This window comes from Felis catus, chromosome D2 (genome assembly GCF_018350175.1).
Source record: "Felis catus isolate Fca126 chromosome D2, F.catus_Fca126_mat1.0, whole genome shotgun sequence".
NCBI classification, from domain to species: Eukaryota; Metazoa; Chordata; class Mammalia; order Carnivora; family Felidae; genus Felis; species Felis catus.
This window is the reverse complement of record NC_058378.1, coordinates 65,090,047-65,111,568: the sequence shown is the minus strand read 5'-3', so window position 1 is coordinate 65,111,568 and position 21,522 is coordinate 65,090,047.

Here is a 21,522-nt window from a genome sequence, read left to right as displayed (position 1 = left end):
CTAAAAGGTAGGAGTCTGATAGAAATATCAATTTCCATTTCAACTACAAGTTTTTTGTGATTCTATATTCAAAGATATTTCGGGGATTTGAGTTTGCCAAAGGAAATAAGATCTCACATAATCTTAAAACTTTCTAAGGATGAGATAGACCTGATTCATTGCTACTGTTTTTGCCACATGGCATCTATTTGGCCAGACATGAGTTAATTATTCATGAATGGAATTGGGTTTATTTATCCAGCTAATTTCATGAACATGGTATAATGAAAAAGTAATCTAATGAGGGTGTCATAGAACCAAATATGGGGGGTCATAAAGCACCTGGGTTGGCCCTAGTTAAACTTCAGCTTCTTTGTCTCTGAATTAGGGACATTACCTACCTCCCAAGGTTTCCAGAAGATTATGTCAGTTAATATCTATAAATCACATAGCACAGTGTCTAAGCATATTAATATACATTGCTGCCTTCCTTAGGTTTTGAACATAGCTATGATTTCAGAGTCAGTAATCATGTAAATAGCAAGTAACATCCATGTTGACAAAGCTTAGAAAAAATGTTCCTCTTCCTCCTTTGGTTAATGAGCCTCAGAAACAGAGTCATGAAAATACTGAGTTCTAAACCTCCAGTGCCCCTGCCCATGTGGCACCATACAAGCAAAGTGAAAACTGAGAAATGGAATCCAAGATTTGTTAATGTCTATGGAAATATTTAGCCACAGGAAACATTAATAGCACTGCGGAAGCCCTACCTTGTACTCCCTTGTTGTCACAACACCCTTCTAGGAAGGTAGACCTTCAATTCTAAGAGAATAGCGTAATACTAATTTTTAACCTTTTTATAAAATACAAAAGTTCTTAAATTTCATAAAGTCCATTTAATCAATTTTTTCTTTCATAGTTCTTCCTTATTAGGTCCCGTCTCAGAAAACTGTTATTTCCCGACAGCCTTAAAGATTTGCTTCACACTACGATTATTTTACATTGTGTGGTTTTGGTTATATGATGCATTTTGAGGAAATTTTTGCACATAGTGTGAGGTAAGGATCAAAGTTGTTTGTTTTTGTTTTTATTTTTCAAATAGATAGCCAATTGTTCTAGCTTCATTTCATGAAAAGTTTATTTTTTCACACATTGAATTACTTTAACATCTAACATCTTTACTGAAAATCAATTGAATAAACAAACAATCAGACAAACTACCTCTGGTCTCACTGTTCTGTTAAATTCATCTATATGTCAATTTTAATGTAAACATAGCATTGTCTTAACTGCTGAAGTTCAAGTAGTGTGATTCCTCCAATGTTTTCCCTTTCAGGATTATTTTGTATATTTTAAATCTTTCGTACTTTCATAAAAAATAGTATCAGATAATATCTTTTTTTTTTTTTAACGCTGCTCAAAATTGTGTCAGGACTTCTGTTGAATCTACAAATTGTGACATAACTGATATTTTAACAATACTAAGTCTTCCAATCTACGACTATGGCTTGTATCTCCATTTATTTAGATCTATTTAAATTTACCAGAGCAATATTTTGTAGGGTCATTCTGTAGTTCAAACACATATTTTGCTATACTTATATCTTAAGTATTTAACGTTTTGATATTATTATCAATGCTGTTATTTTTAAATTTTATATTCAAGTATGTATTACTAATATATTTAATAAAATTCATTAGTAATTATAAAACTTGTATCAGGTGACTACAATTGTATGTCTTAGTCTAGTAGGGTTTTGCAGGGGGAGGGGTGTAGATTTTTTTAAAAAATGTTTATTTTTGAGGGGGGGAGGGCAGAGAGCGAAAAAGACAGGATCCAAAGCAGTCTCCACACTGTGTGTGGGGCTCAAACCCTTGAACTCTGAGATCAAGACCTGAGCCAAAGTCAGATGCTCAACAGACTGAGCCACCCAAGTGCTCTGGGATTTTTTATTTGTTTGTAAATTCCTTGGCCGGTAATCTATGAATTAAGAAAGATTTAACTATTCTTCTCTAATCCATATGCTTTTATTCTTCTGAATCATTCATGACTAGGACCTCCAATAAAAACTGAATACAAGTGATGAGAGTGTATAACCTTGTATTAGTCCCAGGATTAAGCAGACCATATTCATTCTTTGATCTTTAAGCATGATTTTAGCTGTGGGTTTTTGATAAATACCTTTTATCATTTTTAGAAAGTTCTTTTCTATTCTTTGTGTAGTGAATGTGTGTTGACTTGTGTCAAATGCAATTTCAGCATATGTTGATATAATCCTATAATTTGTCTCCATTTTGTTAACATGGTCAATAGAATTGATTGTTGTTCAATTGTTAAATCAATCTTGCTTCTTTGTATAATTCTTATTCAGATGTTACACATTATCAATTATATCATGGGATTTGATCTTCTGATATTATCTTAAAGATTTTTTTCTCTAAATTCATGAGAAAAAATGGTTGGTAATATTTATTTTTTGAAACGCCTTTATCTGGTTTTGCTATCAGGAGGACCTTAGTCTCAAAATATGTTGGGGAAGATTTCTTTCTACTCCATGTTCTGAAAGAGTTAGTATAGATTTCGAAATGTTTCTCCCTTATATGTTTGATGGAATTCACCTGGGAAGCCACCTACCCTGAAAGTTTTTTTTTGAACGTTAATGTATTCTTGATTCAATGCATTTACTATCTATTGTACTTACTTTCTGGATTTTGTCTTCTTTTAGTCATTTCTTTTTTGATACATTTAAGTTATCACATTTATTGGTTACCTTTCTTCATAATATTTACTTACTTTCCCATTTCAATAACAGCTTTAATCAGGTGTATTTAATGTACTGTACAGTTCATCCCTATATAATGTACAAGTCAATGTGGGTTTTGGGGGGTTGTTTGTTTGTTTTTACTGTATCTGCAGAGCTCATCACCAAGAATATCACTAGTGTTTTTTATCATCACTAGTGTCTTTTATTTATACTTCTTGCCTAATTTTTCTGTCTAGAATTTCCAGTACAAAGTTGAAAAGAAGTGGAGAGCACAGTCATTATTTTCTTGTACCTGATATTGAGGGAGAACCCAGTCTTTCACTATTAAGTATGATCTTAGATGGGAATCTTTTAGAGATATAATTTTTCAACTTGTGGTAGATCCCTTCTGTGCCTGGTTGTTGAATTATTTATCATAAGGCATGTTGAATTTTGTTAAATTATTTTTCTGTGTCCTTTAAGATGATTATTCAGTTTTTGTTCCTTATTCTCTTGATATGATTTCAGATGTTAAGGAAGCCTTGAATTCCTGGGAAAATTCCAATTAGGTCATAATGTATAATCATTTTTATATGTTGCTTAGTAGGGTTTGTGAGTATTTTGTTGAGGACTTTTCATTTATGTTTATAAACAATATTGGACTATGATTTTCTTTGCTTTTGACATCTTTGTCTAGTTTTGGTGTCAAGGAATACTAGCCTTATAAAAAGATTTTGGAAATGCCTCATCTTATTTTTTTGAAGAGTGTGTGAGGAATGAGGATTGATTCTTTAAATCTCTGAAAAAATTCACCAGTGAAGTCATCTGGACCTGTAATTTTTTGGTAGGTAGTGTTCAGATAACTAATAAAATCTCTTTAAATTTGTGGGTATTAGGGAATGAATTGTCTTCCAACGAAAATACATATGTGGAAGCCCTAACCAAAATATGACTATATTTTCATAAAACATGACTGAATTTTCAGAAGTTATTAGCATAGTTTGTTGTTTGTTATGTATATAAAGTACACTGTTAGTTTTGTATTATAGGAGCAAATTGTATTCATCGTAGAATTTTTGGAAGAAAACACACTGGAAAGAAAGATACAGAAAGGCATCCTCATAACCCAAAGATGATCACTGCTATTCTGATAACAGTAATTTTAGAATTATTTTTATTACATATAGTCCTATGTATAGTTGTGATCATGCTCTCTATATAATTTTCTATCTTGCTTTTTATAATAATCATTTATAGTAAATATGTTCCTATATTATAAACTCATGTTAGTTACTGTATCATGTTCCCAAATGGTCGTGTTATTATTTAAGTAATTAACGTTAGATGAGTTCAAACTGATGGAGTCCTAATCCAATAGGATCAGTATCCTTTTAAGAAGAGGAAAAGACATCAGACTGATTCTCACTCTCTATCCACACAAGGAGAAAAGATCATGTGAGGAGACAGTGAGAAGACTGCTGTTGGCAAGCATGAAAGAACGCTCTCACCAGAAATCAAATGCAGAGACTTGTCCTGGGATTTCTAGCTTTTAGAACTATGATAAAATAAATTTTGTTTTCTAAAACCTCAGTCTGTGGTATTTTGTTATGGCAGTTAGTATAGAGATTAATACAGTAGTTCTATTGAGATTTTCTATTTCTTATTCAGTTTCGGTATTTTTTGTCTTATAGGAATGTCTCCGTTTGATCAAATTATCTCTGGGTGGCTCAGTTGCTTAAGTGTCTGACTCTTGATTTTAGCTCAGGTTATGATCTCATGGTTTGTGAGTTCAAGCCCCACACCAGGTTCCACTCTGATGGTGCAGAGTCTGCTTGGGATTCTCTCTCTCTCCCTCTCTCTCTGCTCCTCCCCTGCTTGTTCTCTCTCTCTCTTGAAAATAAATTTATTTTTTTTTAAATTATCTAATTTGTTGGTATATAGTTTTTCACTGTATTCTTTTATTTGTATCTCTTAATTTGTATAAGTCAGTAGAAACATTTCCTATTTCATTTGTGATTTTAGTAATAGAAATCTTCTCATTTTATTTTTTGTCAGTCTGTACAAAGGTCTGTAAATTTATTCAAACAGTTCAAAGAACCAATTGCTTAACATTTTTTTCTTTTTCACAAATTTCTAGTTGATTTCATGATTTCATGATTTTCATGAATTTCTAGTTTACTATTTTCTGACTTCTGTTTGCTTTATTTTTCTTTCTTAAGTGTATACATGTAGGTTATTAATTTCAGTTATTTCTACTTTTTTAATGAGAGTGTTTATAGCTACGATTTTCTATTTAAGTATTGCTTTTACTGCATTCCCTAAGTTTTGGTATATTGTATATTATAGTTAGGTTGGCTCAGTATTTTCTAATTTCCTTATAATTTTACTTCTGTCTCATTCATTATTTAATATGGTGTTTAATATCCACAAATTTTGAAACTTCTTTGTTAATTGTTTCTAATTTCATTCCATTCTGTTTAAATCCTGAGCTGTCAAGTGCTAGCCCAATGTGGGGCCCAATCTCAAGAACTGTGAGATCATGACCTGAGCAAAATCGAGAGTCAAATGCTTAACCAGCTGAGCCACTCAGGTGACCCTAGGATGGCTTCTTTAGAGAAATGTTTACTCAAGTCTTAGGCCACTTTTAATTATGTTATTAATTTTTTATTGTTTTTCAATTGAGTTGTAGGAGTTATTTATATTTTTTAGAAATTAACCTTTTATCAGGTACATTGTTTGAAAATATCTTTGCCCATTCTACAGATGTTCTTTTCACTTTATTGTTTGTTTCCTTTCCTGAGCATAAGCTTTTTAGTTTGGTGCAAAACTATTTGTCTATTCCTGCTTTCGTTCCTTGTAGTTTGGGTGAAATCATGAAATATTCATGAAATCATTGGCAAGACCAATGTCATGAAGCTTCCTCCTACATTTTCTTCCAGGAGTTTTATAGTCTAACTATTATGTGTGTCTTTAGTGAATGTTGAATTAATTTTTATTTATGATGTAAGATAAGTGTCCAATTTCATTTTTTTGGAGGTAGATACCCAGTTTTCCTAACACCATTTATTTGAGGCTTTCCTATCCCCATTATGTATTCTTGACATTTTTGTGAAAGATAAGTTGAACACATTGTGTGAGGCTATTTTTGGGCTCTCTACTCTGTTCTATTAGTTTGTATGTCTGTCTTTATGCTAGTACCATACTGTTTTAATTATTGCAGGTTTGCAATATATTTTGAAATCAGGATGCGTTACCTCCACCTTTGTTTTTTTTCAAAATTGTTTTGACTTTTAGGGGTATTTTTTGTTATATATGAATTTTAGAATTATTTTTCTACTCTTATAAAAATATCATTGGGATTGTGATAGGGATTGTAATGAATCAGTACTTTTGAGTAGTATAGACATTTTAATGATATGATGTCTTCTAATACATGAACATAGGGTTTCTTTCCTTTTTTGTATCTTATTTAATTTTGTTCATCAGTGTTTTGAGCTTTCAGTATACAAGTATTTCACTTCCTGATTTAGGAAGTTAGTTAGATTTACACCTAAGTATTTGATCATTTTTGATGCTGTTGTTAAGTTGGATGGTTTTCCTAATTTCCTTTTCAGATATTTCATTATCAGTGTAAAGAAACACAAGTGGTTTTGATATTTTGATTCTATATCCTGAAACTTTACTGTATTGATCTATTAGTTCTAACATTTTTGGGGGGGAACCTGTACGGTTTTTCTATATAAGATCAAACCATCTACAGACAAGGACATTTTACTTCTTCTATTCAGATTTGAATGTCTTTTACTTTTCTTTCTTGGCTAATCGTTCTAGCTAAGAGTTACAGTGTTATGTTGTAGAGAAGTGACAAGAGTGAACGTTGTCTTATTCTAGATCTTAGTGGAAAAACTGTTTTTCACTCTTAGAGAATCATGCCAGTTTTGGTCTTTTCTTATTCAGGCTTTATTGTGTTAAAGTCATTTCCCACTATTCCTGGTTTGTTGTGTTTATGATTAAAGGATGTTGGATTTTGTCAAATGCTTTTTCTGCATTTACTGAAATAATCTTTTTTTTTTGTATCCTTATTCTTTTAATGTGGTGTATCACATGGATTGGTTTTTTTCATTTGTTGATCCTCCTTGCATCCCAGGGATAAATCCCAAATGGTCATGGTGTGTGATCTTTTAATATGCTGTTGAATTTGGTTTTCTAATATTTTGTTGAGGACTTTGCATCTGTATTCAGCTGGGATGTGGGCCCATCATTTCCTTTTCTTGTAGTGTCTTTGGCTTTGGACTTGGGTAATGCTTGCCTCATAAAACGAGTTTTGTAGTGTTCCCCTGCTTTTAAATTTTTTGGAAGACTGTCAGAAGGATTGCCTTTAATCTACTTTAATTGTACAGTAGAATTTGCCAGTGAAGCCAGTGAAACCATCTGGTACTGGGCTTTACTTTGTTAGGAGGTTTTGATTATTGTTTCAATCTCCTTACCAGTTATATGTCTGCATGTTTCTAGGAATTTATTCAACTCTTTTAGTTATCCAGTTAATTGGTGTATAATTAATTGTTCATATTCTCTTATGATCAATATTTCTGTGGTATCATTGTAGTGTCGTCTCTTCCCATTTTTTTCTTTAATTTGGATTCTCTCACTTTTTTATAGTTTTTTTTCTAATAGTCAATTTCATCTTCAAAAAAACTTATTTTCATTGAGTTTTTTTTCTAATTTTCTATTCTCTATTTATTTCTGATATAATCCTTACTATTTCATTCTGCTAATGCTGGGCTTAGTTTGTTCTTCTTTTTCTTATTCCTTGAGGTTTAAAATTGAGTATTTTTAGATCTTTCTTTTAAGCATTTATCATTCAGACTTCTCTCTTAGTACTGTTTTTGTTTTATTCCATATATGTTAAGATGTGTATGTGTTGATTTTAACTTGTTTTAAGATATTTTCTAATTTCTGAGGTGCCTGGGTGGCTCAGTTTGTTAGGCAGCCGACTTCAGCTCAGGTCATGATCTCACAGCTCGAAGACTCATGGGTTTAAGCCCTGCATTGGGCTCTGTGCTGACAGCTCAAAGCCTGGAGCCTGCTTCCAATTCTGTGTCTCCTTATCTCTCTGCCCCTCCCCTGCTCACACTCTCCGTCTCTCTCTCTCTGTCAAAAATAAATAAACATTAAAAAAAATTAAGATTTTTCTAATTTCTTTTTTAATTTTTCCTCTGATCTATCAGTTGTTCAAAAGTGTATTAATGTACACATATTTGTGTATTTTCCAGTTTTACGTTTGCTATTGGTATCTAGATTCTTTCCACTGTGTCCAGAAAAAACACTAGGTATGATTTCAATCTTTTCATATTTGTTAATACTTGTTCTATGACATAACATATGGTCTACCATGGAGAATGATCTGTGTGCACTTAAGAGTGGTTTATTCTACTGTGTTTGGGTTGCATCTTCTGTATATGTTTGTAAAGTCTATTTCTTTATAGTGTTATTGAAGTCTTCTGTGTCTTTATTGATTTTCTGTCTTGTTATTTAATTAGTTATTAAAAGTGATATAATTAAGTCTCGGACTATTAGTGTATTTTGGACTATTTCTCTCTTCAGTTCTGTCAACATTTGATTTGTATATTTAACAACCCTGATATTGGGTGTGTATATAGTTACAATTGTTATATCCTCCTGGTAGATTGACCCCACTATCATTATGTAATGCCCTTTTTTTTCTTATAACAGTATTTGACTTAATATTTACTTTGTCTGGTATAAATATAGCCATCTTGATCTCTTTTGGTTACTACTTATAGGAAATGTTTTCTCCACCTCTTTATTTTCAGCATATATATGTCATTAAATCTGAAGGGAGTCATTTGTTGTCAGCATATAGTCAGATCTTGTTTTATTATCCATTGGACTGCCCTATGTCTTTTGGGGAGGTTAATCCACTTATATGTAAAGTAATTATTGGTAAGGAAGTATTTACTGTATATCCTTTTATTAATTGTTTTCTGTTTGGTTTGTAGTTCTTTTGTCCCTCTTTTCCTTTCTTCCCATCTTCCTTTGTGTTTCATGTTTTGTATTGATATGCTTTGATTTCTTCCTCTTTTTCCTTTGTATAACTTCTATAATGTACAAAGTGTATATTCTAAATATAGAATATAAGTGTATTCCTTGTGGTTACCATAGGCTTACATAAAACATCTTATAAGTCTATTTTAAGCTGATAACTTATTTCAAGCTAATTCAAAAACTCTCTACTTTTATTTCTCCACACTTTATTATTGATACCAGAATTTATGCACTTGGTATTATTGATGTCACAATTTGCATCTATTTATGCTGTGCATTTGTTTAAAAAAATTTATATTTATTTTACTAATTTTGTGTTTTAACTTTTATACTACAATTAAAGGTGATTTACCTACCACTGTTATACCAAACCAGCATTCACTTATCTATATATTTAACTTTACCAACAAGTTTTACATTCTTTATGCTATCATGTTACTATGCTATGATGTTTAAGCATCCTTTCATTTCAATTTGAAGAAATTCCTTTAGCATTCCTTTCAAATCAGGTTTAGTGATGAACTCCTGCTTTTATTTGTTTGGAAGAATCTTTATCTCCACTTCATTTTTGAAAACAGTTTTGCTGGGTATTTTTGACAGGCTTTTGTTTTTCTTTCAGCACTTTGAATATATCACTCCATTCGCTTCTAGACTGCAAGGGTTGTTGCTAAAAAATTCACTGATAATCTGAGGATTCCCTCAGATGGGACAATTCTCTTCTCAATCTGCTTCAAAATTCTCTCTGATTTTTTACAATTTGATAATAATAAATCTGTGTTGATTTGTGCTCATCTAATTTGAAATGTCCTACTCTTTCCCTCCCCAGAGATTAGTTGAGGTCTAGGATTTTTCACCTGTTGGCTTTTCACAAAGCAGAAAGAAACTATAACAACTCCAATAATGCTAAATCACAGTATCATCTTTGTTTTCACTGGCCACCAGGAAGCTAGAAAGCTAGAGTATACTGGTCATAGTAATGCTCTGAGATAGGCAAGATGGAAGCCAAACCTTTGACCAGCCTGCAGAAATGTTGGGGCATGGGAAGCGGGGTCCAACTCCTTCCTTCTCCAGGGAGAAGCTGGGAGCTAATATATATCATGATTCACAGGTTACAGTTTTGGTGGAATGTGTCTACAGATTTCACACAACCATTCCAGTAGTGAAACAATTCCACTTACCCTAAAAGTGACTATAGGATCTGTAGTAATATCCCACTTTTCATTTTTTTCCCACTTTTAATTTTGAAATTGGTAATTTTTTGTGTTCTTTGTTTACTTCATTAGTCTGCTATGGGATTACTAATATTATTCTTTTCAAAAAACCAAATATTAATTTTATTGAATTTTCATTTCCATTATTTTCTTTTACTACTTCCTGTGAGTTTATTTTATTTTTTATCTTCACAGGACATAGTCTCAATTACAGATTTTTATATTTTTCTTATTTTGTAATATAAGCATCTAAAGCCATACATTTTTCTATAAACACTGATTTAGCAATAGGCCCAAAGCAAGGCCAGCAGGTAAAAACAGGAAAGGAGCAAGTAGTTACACATGTTCTTTGTTACTCTCTTAGCCTGAGAGCAAGTAAAAGGAGATGATTTGGTACCCCTAACCTACCAGAAGGAACATGGATATTTCTAACTCCTTGATAATAACAGAGAGTTGATCAACAAGTTGTCAGGTGTGAGTATGAGTTAAGATAGTAGGAGACTGAAATATCCTTCCACAGCAAAAATATCCTCACCATCCACCTGCCTATCTCTTTCATTCAGCCATTGTTTAATGTGCACCTAGTCTGTGTTTAGTAGTGGACTAAGTTCAGGGCACTCCACAATGAACAAGACACTACTCTCAAAATGTTCTAAACCTCAGACACTGAGTATCTTTGTGGAAACTGTACTGGATTTCTGGGAAGGTAAATACTTAAGGCTTGGTATAATAAAAAAATCTCAAGTTCTAAGCCTAACTTTACAGCTTACTAGCTGTGTAAAATTGAAACCAATTACTTACTTTCTTTTTATCTCAGTTTCTTTATCTTTGGAAGCAGATTTAAATGCTATTTACCTGGTATGGTTATAGTGAAATTACTAACTACAGAGCCCTGATACAATGTCTACCATAACACGAGGTTTAGTTTATTTTCTTTTTCTATCATTAATTGTTATATGTTTAAAGACCTCTGTAAAGGATATTGTGAAATAGATGGACCCCTGTTTCAAGAATTTTACAGAAGCTAGAGGTAAAGTCGCTGAGAAAGCCAGACCCAGGTATAACTTTAGGTATAAAACTTAGAATTTTTCAGTCTGTGAAGGGCATTATTTTTCATATGAGAAATCTGCCACAGCATTGAAAGAATGACAAAATAGTTCCTCACAACTGGGGGCATTTGGAATTTCTAAGACCCTTAAGCATGGGGCTCATTTAGAATCCCTATTTCCTGAAAGACGCATTCAGGTGTCTGGGTATTATTTCAAGGCTCATATTGTTTTTTCTATTAGTTTTATATTGTTCTGCCATGCTTTACTGCCTGAGAGTATGCTCAGCCTGTGAAGCTGGGAATTAAGATCCTAATTTACATTTTCATGAACCAGAGATGCATTTTTCTTCAGGAGCACATGTCAATTACTTGTAAGAAGAAATAAACCTCATGAGAACATGGGAATGATGTGAATACTATGGTTGAAAGTCACAAATACATAAATCTGTGGGAGAGAGTGATGTTTTAAGGAGCATTCTCAGAGAAAGGCCCATTGGTGGCTAGTGTAGACACTATAACTTCTTGAAAGAGAGATGTGACTATCCAGAGTTCTCAGATTTTCACTCCCAATCTTCAAGTTATTAAATATGCCAGACTATATGGATATGGGAGCTCATAGGAGTCTTATCTTTTTGTTGATGCCCAAACTGGAAAAAAATAAGGAGACATTATGGAATAAAGGAGTCCAATTTTGTTTGGTTCAAAATAGTGAAGGCCAATATTTTTTTAAGCCCAGCACCCATCAAATAGTTTCTGATAAAGCATTGCTTAAAGTTTCTTTGGGGAATCACCTTTTACCAATGCTTAGCTCACAAGTTTTGAAATGAGTTGACATTAGTCAGACCTCCAGGGTTAGGTCCTAAATTGTCTAGACTGGAATTTGCCCACCAGGATTTATACTAGAATTACTAGGGTACATTCAAAAAATTAATGCCTGGGTCTCACTCCCAGATACTCTGACCTAATTTCTCTAGGGTAATAAACATACCTAAGTATTTAAATCTCCTAAGAGATTTGAATGTGGGTCTATGCAGATCTTATAGTTTCTGGTATAAGATTATCAGCTGATATAATCTCACTGTCCAGAGTGATTGGCTCACAGGTAGGCATTCAACCTAAAAAAAAGCCAGGGAGATCCCGGCCCTACACAACTGTCATGGCCTAGGGAAGAGAAAGTTTTATCTTTTCACTTAGACCTCATGACAAAATGATACAACATGTAGAGCTTCTGTAGCTAACTTGTAACCATGAAACAAGTGTCATCTGAGAATAAAGCCAAAACACAAAGGAGAATAACACTGTGTTGAGAAAGAAAGGGATCTTGGTGACATCATTCAAGCCACACCTGAAACCATCTCTATCTCTGGACTTTACAATTCTGGGAGTCACCACATTACTTTTTGGCTTAAGATAGCTGGGTTGGATTTCCTAAAATTTGCCACAGAAAGTGTCCTAAGTGATACAATGGCATGGAAACTTGGGCCAAAGTTAATTTGCAAGCTTGGCTTCCGAATAATAATAATAATAATAATAATAATAATAAATAGAGTCATTGAAACTAAGCGTTTTTAAACCAATGTTTTCTTTTTAAAAAAATTTTAAATGTTTATTTATTTTTGAGAGAGACAGAATGCGAGTGGGTTAGGAGAAGAGAGAGAGGGAGACACAAAATCCCAAGCAGGCTCCAGGCTCTGAGCTGTCTGCACAGAGCCCAACACAGGGCGCGAACTCATGAGCTGTGAGATCATGACCAGAGCCAAAGTCGGACGTTCAACCGACTGAACCACCCAGGTGCCCATAAACCAATGTTTTCAATTTAGAAATGAGAAGACGAAGGTGCACGGTGCCTGGGTATTATATTTCAAGCTACATTTCAAATGTAATGTTACTGACCAGAAAACTAGTACATTGTCCACCACTCTATACTACTTTCATATTTGATTTCTTGAGATCCAACACTATGCTTATCTCTACGTATCCTTTAATGCAGTAGAGGAAAAACAAATAAATGAGCCTATACCAAAACACCAATTCTTTGAATCAACATTTGCTAAAAATCTTCTATATGAAAGAAAATTTTAAGATATGGGATACAAAATCTATGAGGCATGGTTCCTGTCCTCAACAAGTTACACTCAACCTCAGAAACAAAAGAGACATTAATTGGACATAGGTAAAGAAAGTATTTTCCGGTTTACAGAAGAGAAGATTTACACAACACACAGCATTAGTGATAAAGCATCCAGACCTACTGTAAAGCACAACTTCAATCCTGCCTCTTCCACTACTAATTTTTGAACTTGTACAAGCTGCTTACCTTATTTTAAGGCCTCCATTTTGTGGTCTTAAAATTGGAACCATGTATACCTTCCTAAAGTAAGATTACATGAAATATTACAGATCGGATGCCCAGCACAGTGCTTGGTAAGCACTGCTCACTAAAGTAATACTGTTTTATGTATGCACACAAAAATACAGTAAGAAAATGTATGGCACCCTATCATTACAACACTGTGGCATGCAAAACAGATCAGAGTAGCAGATGCATGTCATTCAGAGGCTATAATAGTCAATATGTGGGTTGAATCTGGTCAGCAGATTGTCTTGTTTGGCCTATACAGTATTTTTAAAACTTTCTAATTATTTGCCAATGTCTAAAAATAAGACCAGCTCACATAAATACCCGGATTATTGTCTTCTCTTGGAAAATGAAAAGATCTGAATATGTGATACCTAAACTTCTCCATAGTAGCAATCAGCTGGAGCAGAGCAGTAGCTGACCATTTTTTTATGAATATAAACTTTCTTGTTTGTCAAGTTCTTTACCTTGTCTCCTTTACTCATTTGCATTATTTGCCTGGTCTTTGAAGGAATTCAAATTAGGGGACTCTAATGAATGTGTATTAAAATAGCATCAGGCGTGCCTAGGTGGCTCTGTCAGTTAAGCGTCCCGCTTTGGCTCAGGTCATGATCTCTCAGTTCATGAGTTTGAGCCCTGTGTTCTGTGCCAACAGCTCAGAGCCTGGAGCCTGCTTAAGATTCTGTGTCTTCCAATCTCTGCCCCTCCTCACCCTCCCGTGCGCGCTCTCTCTCTCTCTCTCTCTTTCAAATAAACATCAAAATACAATAGCATTAGTTCCATGATATGTTAAATAGGTTTTACACACACACACACACACACACACACACACACAGAATTATATACACACGCAAAGTATTACTCAGCTAAAATGGTTGGAAGTTCTTTAAACTGTAACTTCCCCTTCCTGGAGTATCTCAATTGACGTACATCTCCAAGAAATGCTTAAATAAAGAAACCTGTCTTTTAAATTATTTTCAACCAGTTTTTCCAAGTGTTTTTTTTTCCCTGAAGAAGGTTTGTTACCACTGCTAAGAAAGGGTGTTAGTATACAACATAGTTGCAGTCTGCTGGTATAGATGTAAACACACCTGTGGGTTCATAGGAAAGAAAAGTTCATAAGAGCTTATTTATGTGTTATATTTCTAATGCTTAGATACATTCTCCAAAACAGGGCTTCAGAATGGAATTAGTAAGTAATCTGAAATTTTTAAAATACCATGAAATTTTTCAAAATAAATTTCAATTAAAAAAACAGTAATCTAAGAGTAAGAAAATGTTCGGCATCACGTGGGTATAAATAATTATGTGAGATGTATGTGGGATTCTCAAGAAAAGTGAGACTTAGGGAAAGTAACCCACCTATATTACTGATGCCATTCCTTGAATTGAAGGTCTCTGCAGTAGTAACACAGCATTGGATATAACCTGAATCTTGAGAAAGTGTCAGCTTTGTGTGTTTCTCTTTATCCCCCATATTGTACATTACAATGATCCCAGGCCTTGAGAATGGCACATATTCTTGTTTGTAATCAAAAGCACTGGGGAGATGTGAGGGCTAATGATTTGCTTCTCTTCTCTGAGCTGAAATTAGGGTGATCCATAACTTATACTTTACATCTTTTTTTTCTATGGATCTTACTTTTCCCTCTTGCTTTTGAGTGATGTTACTCAGAGAAGCATGGTTTTGCTTGGCACCACTGACTTTACCTGGTAACATTTGAAATATCAATAGATTTTAATTATCAATAAACTAAGATATGCATTACATATAATAGACAACTGGTAACCTGCACAATAGAATAAAGACAATGAAAACGACATCAAACAGCAATGGTGCTAGGTAATATTTTGACCTGTTTCCTGTGACCAAGATGACATTAATGTCCATTCCCCTCAGATGAACCAAACTTCAGACTTCTTCAAGACTATAACCGCTGCCCTCCATTTGTTTAGTGCATTTACTTGAGAAAACTTGCAATTGTAAATTCTTTCTATACCCTTTGAGATGTAAATCTTTTCCCAGTCCCTTGCTGGTTTTATAAGCCAAGAATGCCTTTCTCAATGACTTGGGAACCATCCTTTGAAATGTAATCATAGGAAAGATAGGCAGGAGCCTATCTCCCAGTTATATCAGAAGTAATAATAGCCAGAGACAGAATAACAAGAGCCACAGACTAATCTCTCTCATAATATTCTCCAGAACTTTCTACACCTCAGAAATTAAAAACCCTCCTGCTTTCTGTTTTGCCTTCCTTTGTTTCAGGAAGTTTTGATTGAAATCTTCCTTTGCCTATTTAATATTGTACAATGTTTTGATAGCTCTTTATTTGCTCCCCCCCCCACCAAAGTACAGTTTAATAAAGTCCTTAATTGCTCTGCATCCCATATAATATATATTTTAACTAGAGATATAAGATGTTCATTCAAACACCATTTAAAATTAACCAAAGAAAACTACTCAAATGTCCATTAATAATAGAAAACTGCATCATCGTGTATTTATAGGAGCACCTAGGTGGCTTAGTCAGTTGACTATCCAACTCTTGATTTCAGCTCAGGCCATAATCTCAGGGTCATGGGATTGAGCCCCCTGTCAGGCTCCATGCTGGGTATAGAGACTGCTGAAGGAAGGAAGGAAGGAAGGAAGGAAGGAAGGAAGGAAGGAAAGAAGGAAGGAAGGAAGGAAGGAAGGAAGGAAGGAAGGGATAAAGATCATTCAAACACCATTTAAAATTAATCAGAATTGGAGTGCCTGTGTGGCTCAGTCAGCTGGGTGTCTGACTTGGGCTCAGGTCATGATCTCGCGGTTCGTGAGATGGAGCCCCGCATCCGGCTCTGTGCTGACAGCTCAGAGCCAGGATCCTGCCCCGGATTCTGTGTCTCCCTCTCTCTCTGCCTCTCCCCTGCTCACATTCTGTCTCTCTCTCTCCTTTAAAAATAAATAAACATTAGGGGCGCCTGGGTGGCGCAGTCGGTTAAGCATCCGACTTCAGCCAGGTCACGATCTCGCGGTCCGTGAGTTCGAGCCCCGCGTCAGGCTCTGGGCTGATGGCTCAGAGCCTGGAGTCTGTTTCCGATTCTGTGTCTCCCTCTCTCTCTGCCCCTCCCCCGTTCATGCTCTGTCTCTCTCTGTCCCAAAAATAAATAAACGTTGAAAAAAAAATTAAAAATAAATTAAAAATAAATAAACATTAAATAAAATTCCATGGGTAATATGTTGTAGAAAAAGAGTTAATAAACTTAATAAATGTAAAAAATATTTATAAACATAAAAAATCAATTTGTCAGACTAAGCAAGTTACAAAAGAGAAAATACAAATGGACAGAAATATAGGAACATATGTCACCTACCAGTAAACAAGAAGTAAAAATGATACCATTTTCACCTATCAAATTGATAAAGATTTAAAAATTTGTTAGTAGTTGTTGTCAAGATACAGAAAAAGAGGTACCCTCAGCCATTATTGGTTGGGGTGTAAACAAGTTCAACATATTTACATATTTGTATTATTATGATGTATGATCCTGACAATTTTTATTTGTCAATTATACCTCAAAAAAAGCTGACAAAAGGGGAGACATCTGGAGGAAAAAAAGACATGCAGTACCCTGACAGGCTGTTTTCTTCAAAAACAAGTGAATTTTTCATTAATTTCTTCTCTTGCTCTTCTCTACATATACTTGCTACTCAGTCAACATCCCCACGTTTATCAAGCAATAGTGAACATTGATTCTTTTGGTAAGTTTTTTGTTCACTGGTAACATGTAATTGAGAGGTCCTTCAATATACACAGGTATATATACATACATTTACATAGACTGTGTATGTGTGTCAGTATATATGTAGCTATACTTATTTTATTATTTATTTTTTTAATTTTTAAAGTTTTTGTTTAAATTTCAGTTAGTTAACATATATGTAGTATTAGTTTTCAGAAGTTGCATACAATAGATTTATCAGTTGCATACAATACCCAGTGCTCATCACAAGTGCCCTTATTAAACATCACCCATGTCGCCCATCCCCCACCCATTTCCCCTCTGGCAACCTTCAGTTTGTTCTCTATAGTTAACAGTCTGTTTTATACTTTGCCTTTTTTTTTTATGTCCGTGTTCATCTGTTTTGTTTCTTAAATTCCACAGATGAGTTAAATAATGTGGTATGTGTCTTTCTCTGACTGACTTATTACACTCTAGCTCCATCCACGTCATTGTAAATAGCAAGATCTCATTCTTTTTTATGTTTGAGTAATATACTTGTGTGTGTGTGTGTGTGTGTGTGTGTGTGTGTGTGTGTGGTTCAGTTTCATTCTTTTGCATGTAGCTGTCCAGTTTTCCCAGCACCACTTTTTGAAGAGACTATTTTTTTCATCAGATATTCTTTCCTGCTTTGTTGAAGATTGGTTGACCATACAGTTACAGCTATACTCATTTTAAATAGAATCCCTGCCTGCAATTGGAAACAAACAACTCCCATTTTGATGATCACCTTTGTTTTTTTTAGCATTAAGAGAATTAATTTCTGATTCAAATCCAGAAATAAAATTATTTCTATTTTCAAATATAACCAAGACATTATCACCCTCCCTCAGTCTAATTTCAAGCATAGTGTTCTAGATTTATTAAAGTCCTAGGATAGTTGATGCCTGTCTCATGCTTTTACTTATTATTAGTCAGCTCAAGGAAAAATGTATTATGTCTACTCCAAGAAGTCATTCCATTCAGTAAAGGAGATTCTATCCATGTAGTTAGAAGTACTGGGTTAGCCATGATTCATAAATACAGGTTGCTGTTTCCTACAGATTGAATGTTTGGGTTGCACCAAAATTTCATGTTGAATCCTAATTCCAATGCGATGGCATGTGGAAATGGGGCCTTTGGAGATGATTAGGTCATGAATGTGGAGCCCCTCTGAATGGGATTAGTGGCCTTATAAAAGAAACCACAGGAAACTCCCTTGCCCCTTCTGCCACATGAGGACACAACAAAAAGAGGTGTCTCTAAATCAGAAATCAAGTCTTCATTGGATACCAAACCTGCAGGTATCTTGACCTTGGATTTCCCAACCTTCAGAATTGTGAGAAATAAATTTCTATTGTTTATAAGCCCTGCTCAGTCTATGATATTTTTTTTATGGCAGACTGAAAGGATTAAGACACTATTGCATGACAAACAAGTGGGATTTGGGAATCTATTTCAATATGGTAATTATGGTATATACTGTCAAATGTAAATGCAAGAATAACAATAATTTTTCCCTTGAAATTAATTCCCATTTCTCATGTGAAATTGTTTCTCTCAAAAGACAACATACTGATGATTTGGTGCTCTGGAACTGAAAAATTATTTCCTGTGGCATGCAGTTGTCATCTATGATGAGTAAGAGATGTGTCCTTGAGATGGTCCTTCAAACTGAGGATTGTGTTCTTACTTTCAATAATTTTCAAGTAAATCCACCCACCTGGGAGGGGGGCTCCTCCCTTCCTGTCCTAAGAGATTGAGACAGAATTCTGATTTAAGATAGCATTTAAGATAGCATTCTGATTTAAGGCCTCTGTAATTTCTTTGTTCTCATTACGGAAGGGTTCTTCCGAGGGCTGGAACTTAGAGAAAAAAATTTTTTGGCCCTGGGAAGGCATTAATGAGTGCTAGAGGGTAGAGGAGGAAAGTTGACAAAGTATTTCCAGCAACTTCAGAAGTAGAATGTATTAATTTCCTCCATTATCTTGGTACTTGTTATCATGTATTAATCCTCAGAAACTCTGGTATTCTTCAATAGAGACCACAGTTGCTAACCACTGCTGAAGCAAATCTTGCCATTATAAATTGAATTACTAAGAGAAATAAAAACCTGAAAGTAATGAATACAAAGTTTAAATGAAGTTTTTCAACAGCTGATTATTAACAAGTAAGTGGCCTGTCATAAACACTAAGAAATAACCATGGCATGATTTTTTTTTTAAACAGAAGAATATTTTCAATGACTGATGTCAACCTAACTCATCAGATTTTGGAGATGCTGGATGACCAAAATGTCATGAATTTCATCAATAAATAAAGTAACTTAGGAATTTGAAGATATATTGAAGAAATACATTTAAGGTTGCTGGCTCATAAGTTACTAATCAAAGAACAATTATATTCTAGTCATATCTATGACTAGAATATGTCACAGATAGAAGAGAACTAATTTCCAATCTGTTTGTGGGGGTTGGGGAGGGGCAATGGTGGGAAGAATCATCAGCTTCAATTTGAGGCCTTGGAGATCATCTGGCTCTGAGCTTACCAACTTTCAGGTGGTTTGATGATAATGCAGAAAACGTTGGAATTTAAAGGTTAAACATGGTTCAGCTTCCAGGGAGATTTCTGTGCCCTTAAATACCTTTGTAAAGATACATTGTTTCACATGAAAACAGAGATTTGCTGTAAATTCAAAGAAGTAATTTTGTATAAATTTGAAAAATAGAAGTCAATATGTCAGGAATTTTACTGATTTTTGTAAGTTTTATACATTTGGTAAGGATAAGTTAATTTTTTTATATTTTTGTTGAACAAGTAAAGGAATAGCCTGGATTCTCACCACCCCCAAATGCCAGTGGTACTGATGCAAACCTTTGTGATTTCTCATATAGATCATATTTTCCTAGTTGAGAGATCATCATAACTTCTGATATGTGTAGAGTACATTTTGTTTGACACAGAATTTTCATACACATTGTTTTATTTGATTCTTGTAACAACTCTATAAGATGGAAAACACAAATACCATTATCTCCATTTTACAGAGGTAAAAACATATGTAATTGATATTTATTAAAAGTCTACTCTGTGTCATCATTGGCATGAATGCTGCAGACATAAAGTTGAGCAAAGAACCTTTCCTCATGTCAAGAAATTAATAGTTCAGGGCAGAAAAGGGATAGAAAAACAGAAAATTAAAATACAAAATGGTATAGGATCCCTACTAATACCATATCATTGTGCAAGCATGAAAATATTAAAGGTTATGTCATTGTTATTATTCAAGGATTGTCAATGATCAGTTTTTCATGGGAAAATCAGCGGGAATGTATACTAGAGGTGAAACTTGAATAAAGAGGAGGAATTCTCCAAGAAGACCTTGGGGAAGGAAGGGAGGCATTTTCAACACAAATAATGGGGGCATTATGCAGTTTGCAACACCCAAGGTCATGAAACTATTTAAAGACAAAAGTTAGGTTCAAATTCATGCTTTTTCTACAAGATATTTTCCCCCAATTATAAGTATTCAAACTCTGGCCAAATAAAACTCTGGGCTTCCTAAATAAAATACTGCCTGACCAATTGCCTCTAAAATGGGTGCTCAGAACAAACCATCATTGGCATTCTTGATTTTAAGCCACATTACTTTTGGGAAGAAATTGCTCTGTACTGACAAATCGCAATAGTTATGAACATAGTAATAACATAACAAGAATAATCAAATGCAATGCAAATGAAAATGCATCAATTCAAGCTGAGTTTTAGGTCTCGTTATGTTCATTCAAGTTTAATGTGCTTTATGATTTTCTGGAAGTTAAGATAAACTGGCTTCTGCAATTCGGGCTCATTTGGCGATTTATGTTCACATCCACATTCTTAAATTTTTAAGAGCAGACAGCCAACCCATGTACTGTCATCTGGTCATATACAAACTATTAGGGCTAGGGTAAGGAGGGCCGGGTTGTTTATATTCATGTTCAATATATTATGATCATCAGGCTCAAATTGAACTAGCATATGTTTATGTGTAAGCAACCTTTGAAAAGCAATTTGCTCAAAACTTGGTTCTTTTATTACTTCTCAGAGATTGATTAGATATTATGCAATCTTACCCAGGGCTGATGGTCTCATTCTCATTGATTTCCGTTTTTTTAATTAAAGATTTTTTTGAAGTTTATTTATTTTGAGAGGAGAGAGAGTGAGCACAAGTGGGGGAGTGGCAGAGAGAGAAGGAGGAGAATCCCAAGCAGGTCCCACTCTGTCAGCACAGAGCCCAACACAGGGCTCAATCCCATGAGCTGTGAGGTGTGATCTGAGTTGAAATCAGGAGTTGGGTGCTTAACCACCTGAGCCACTCAGGTGCCAGTGATT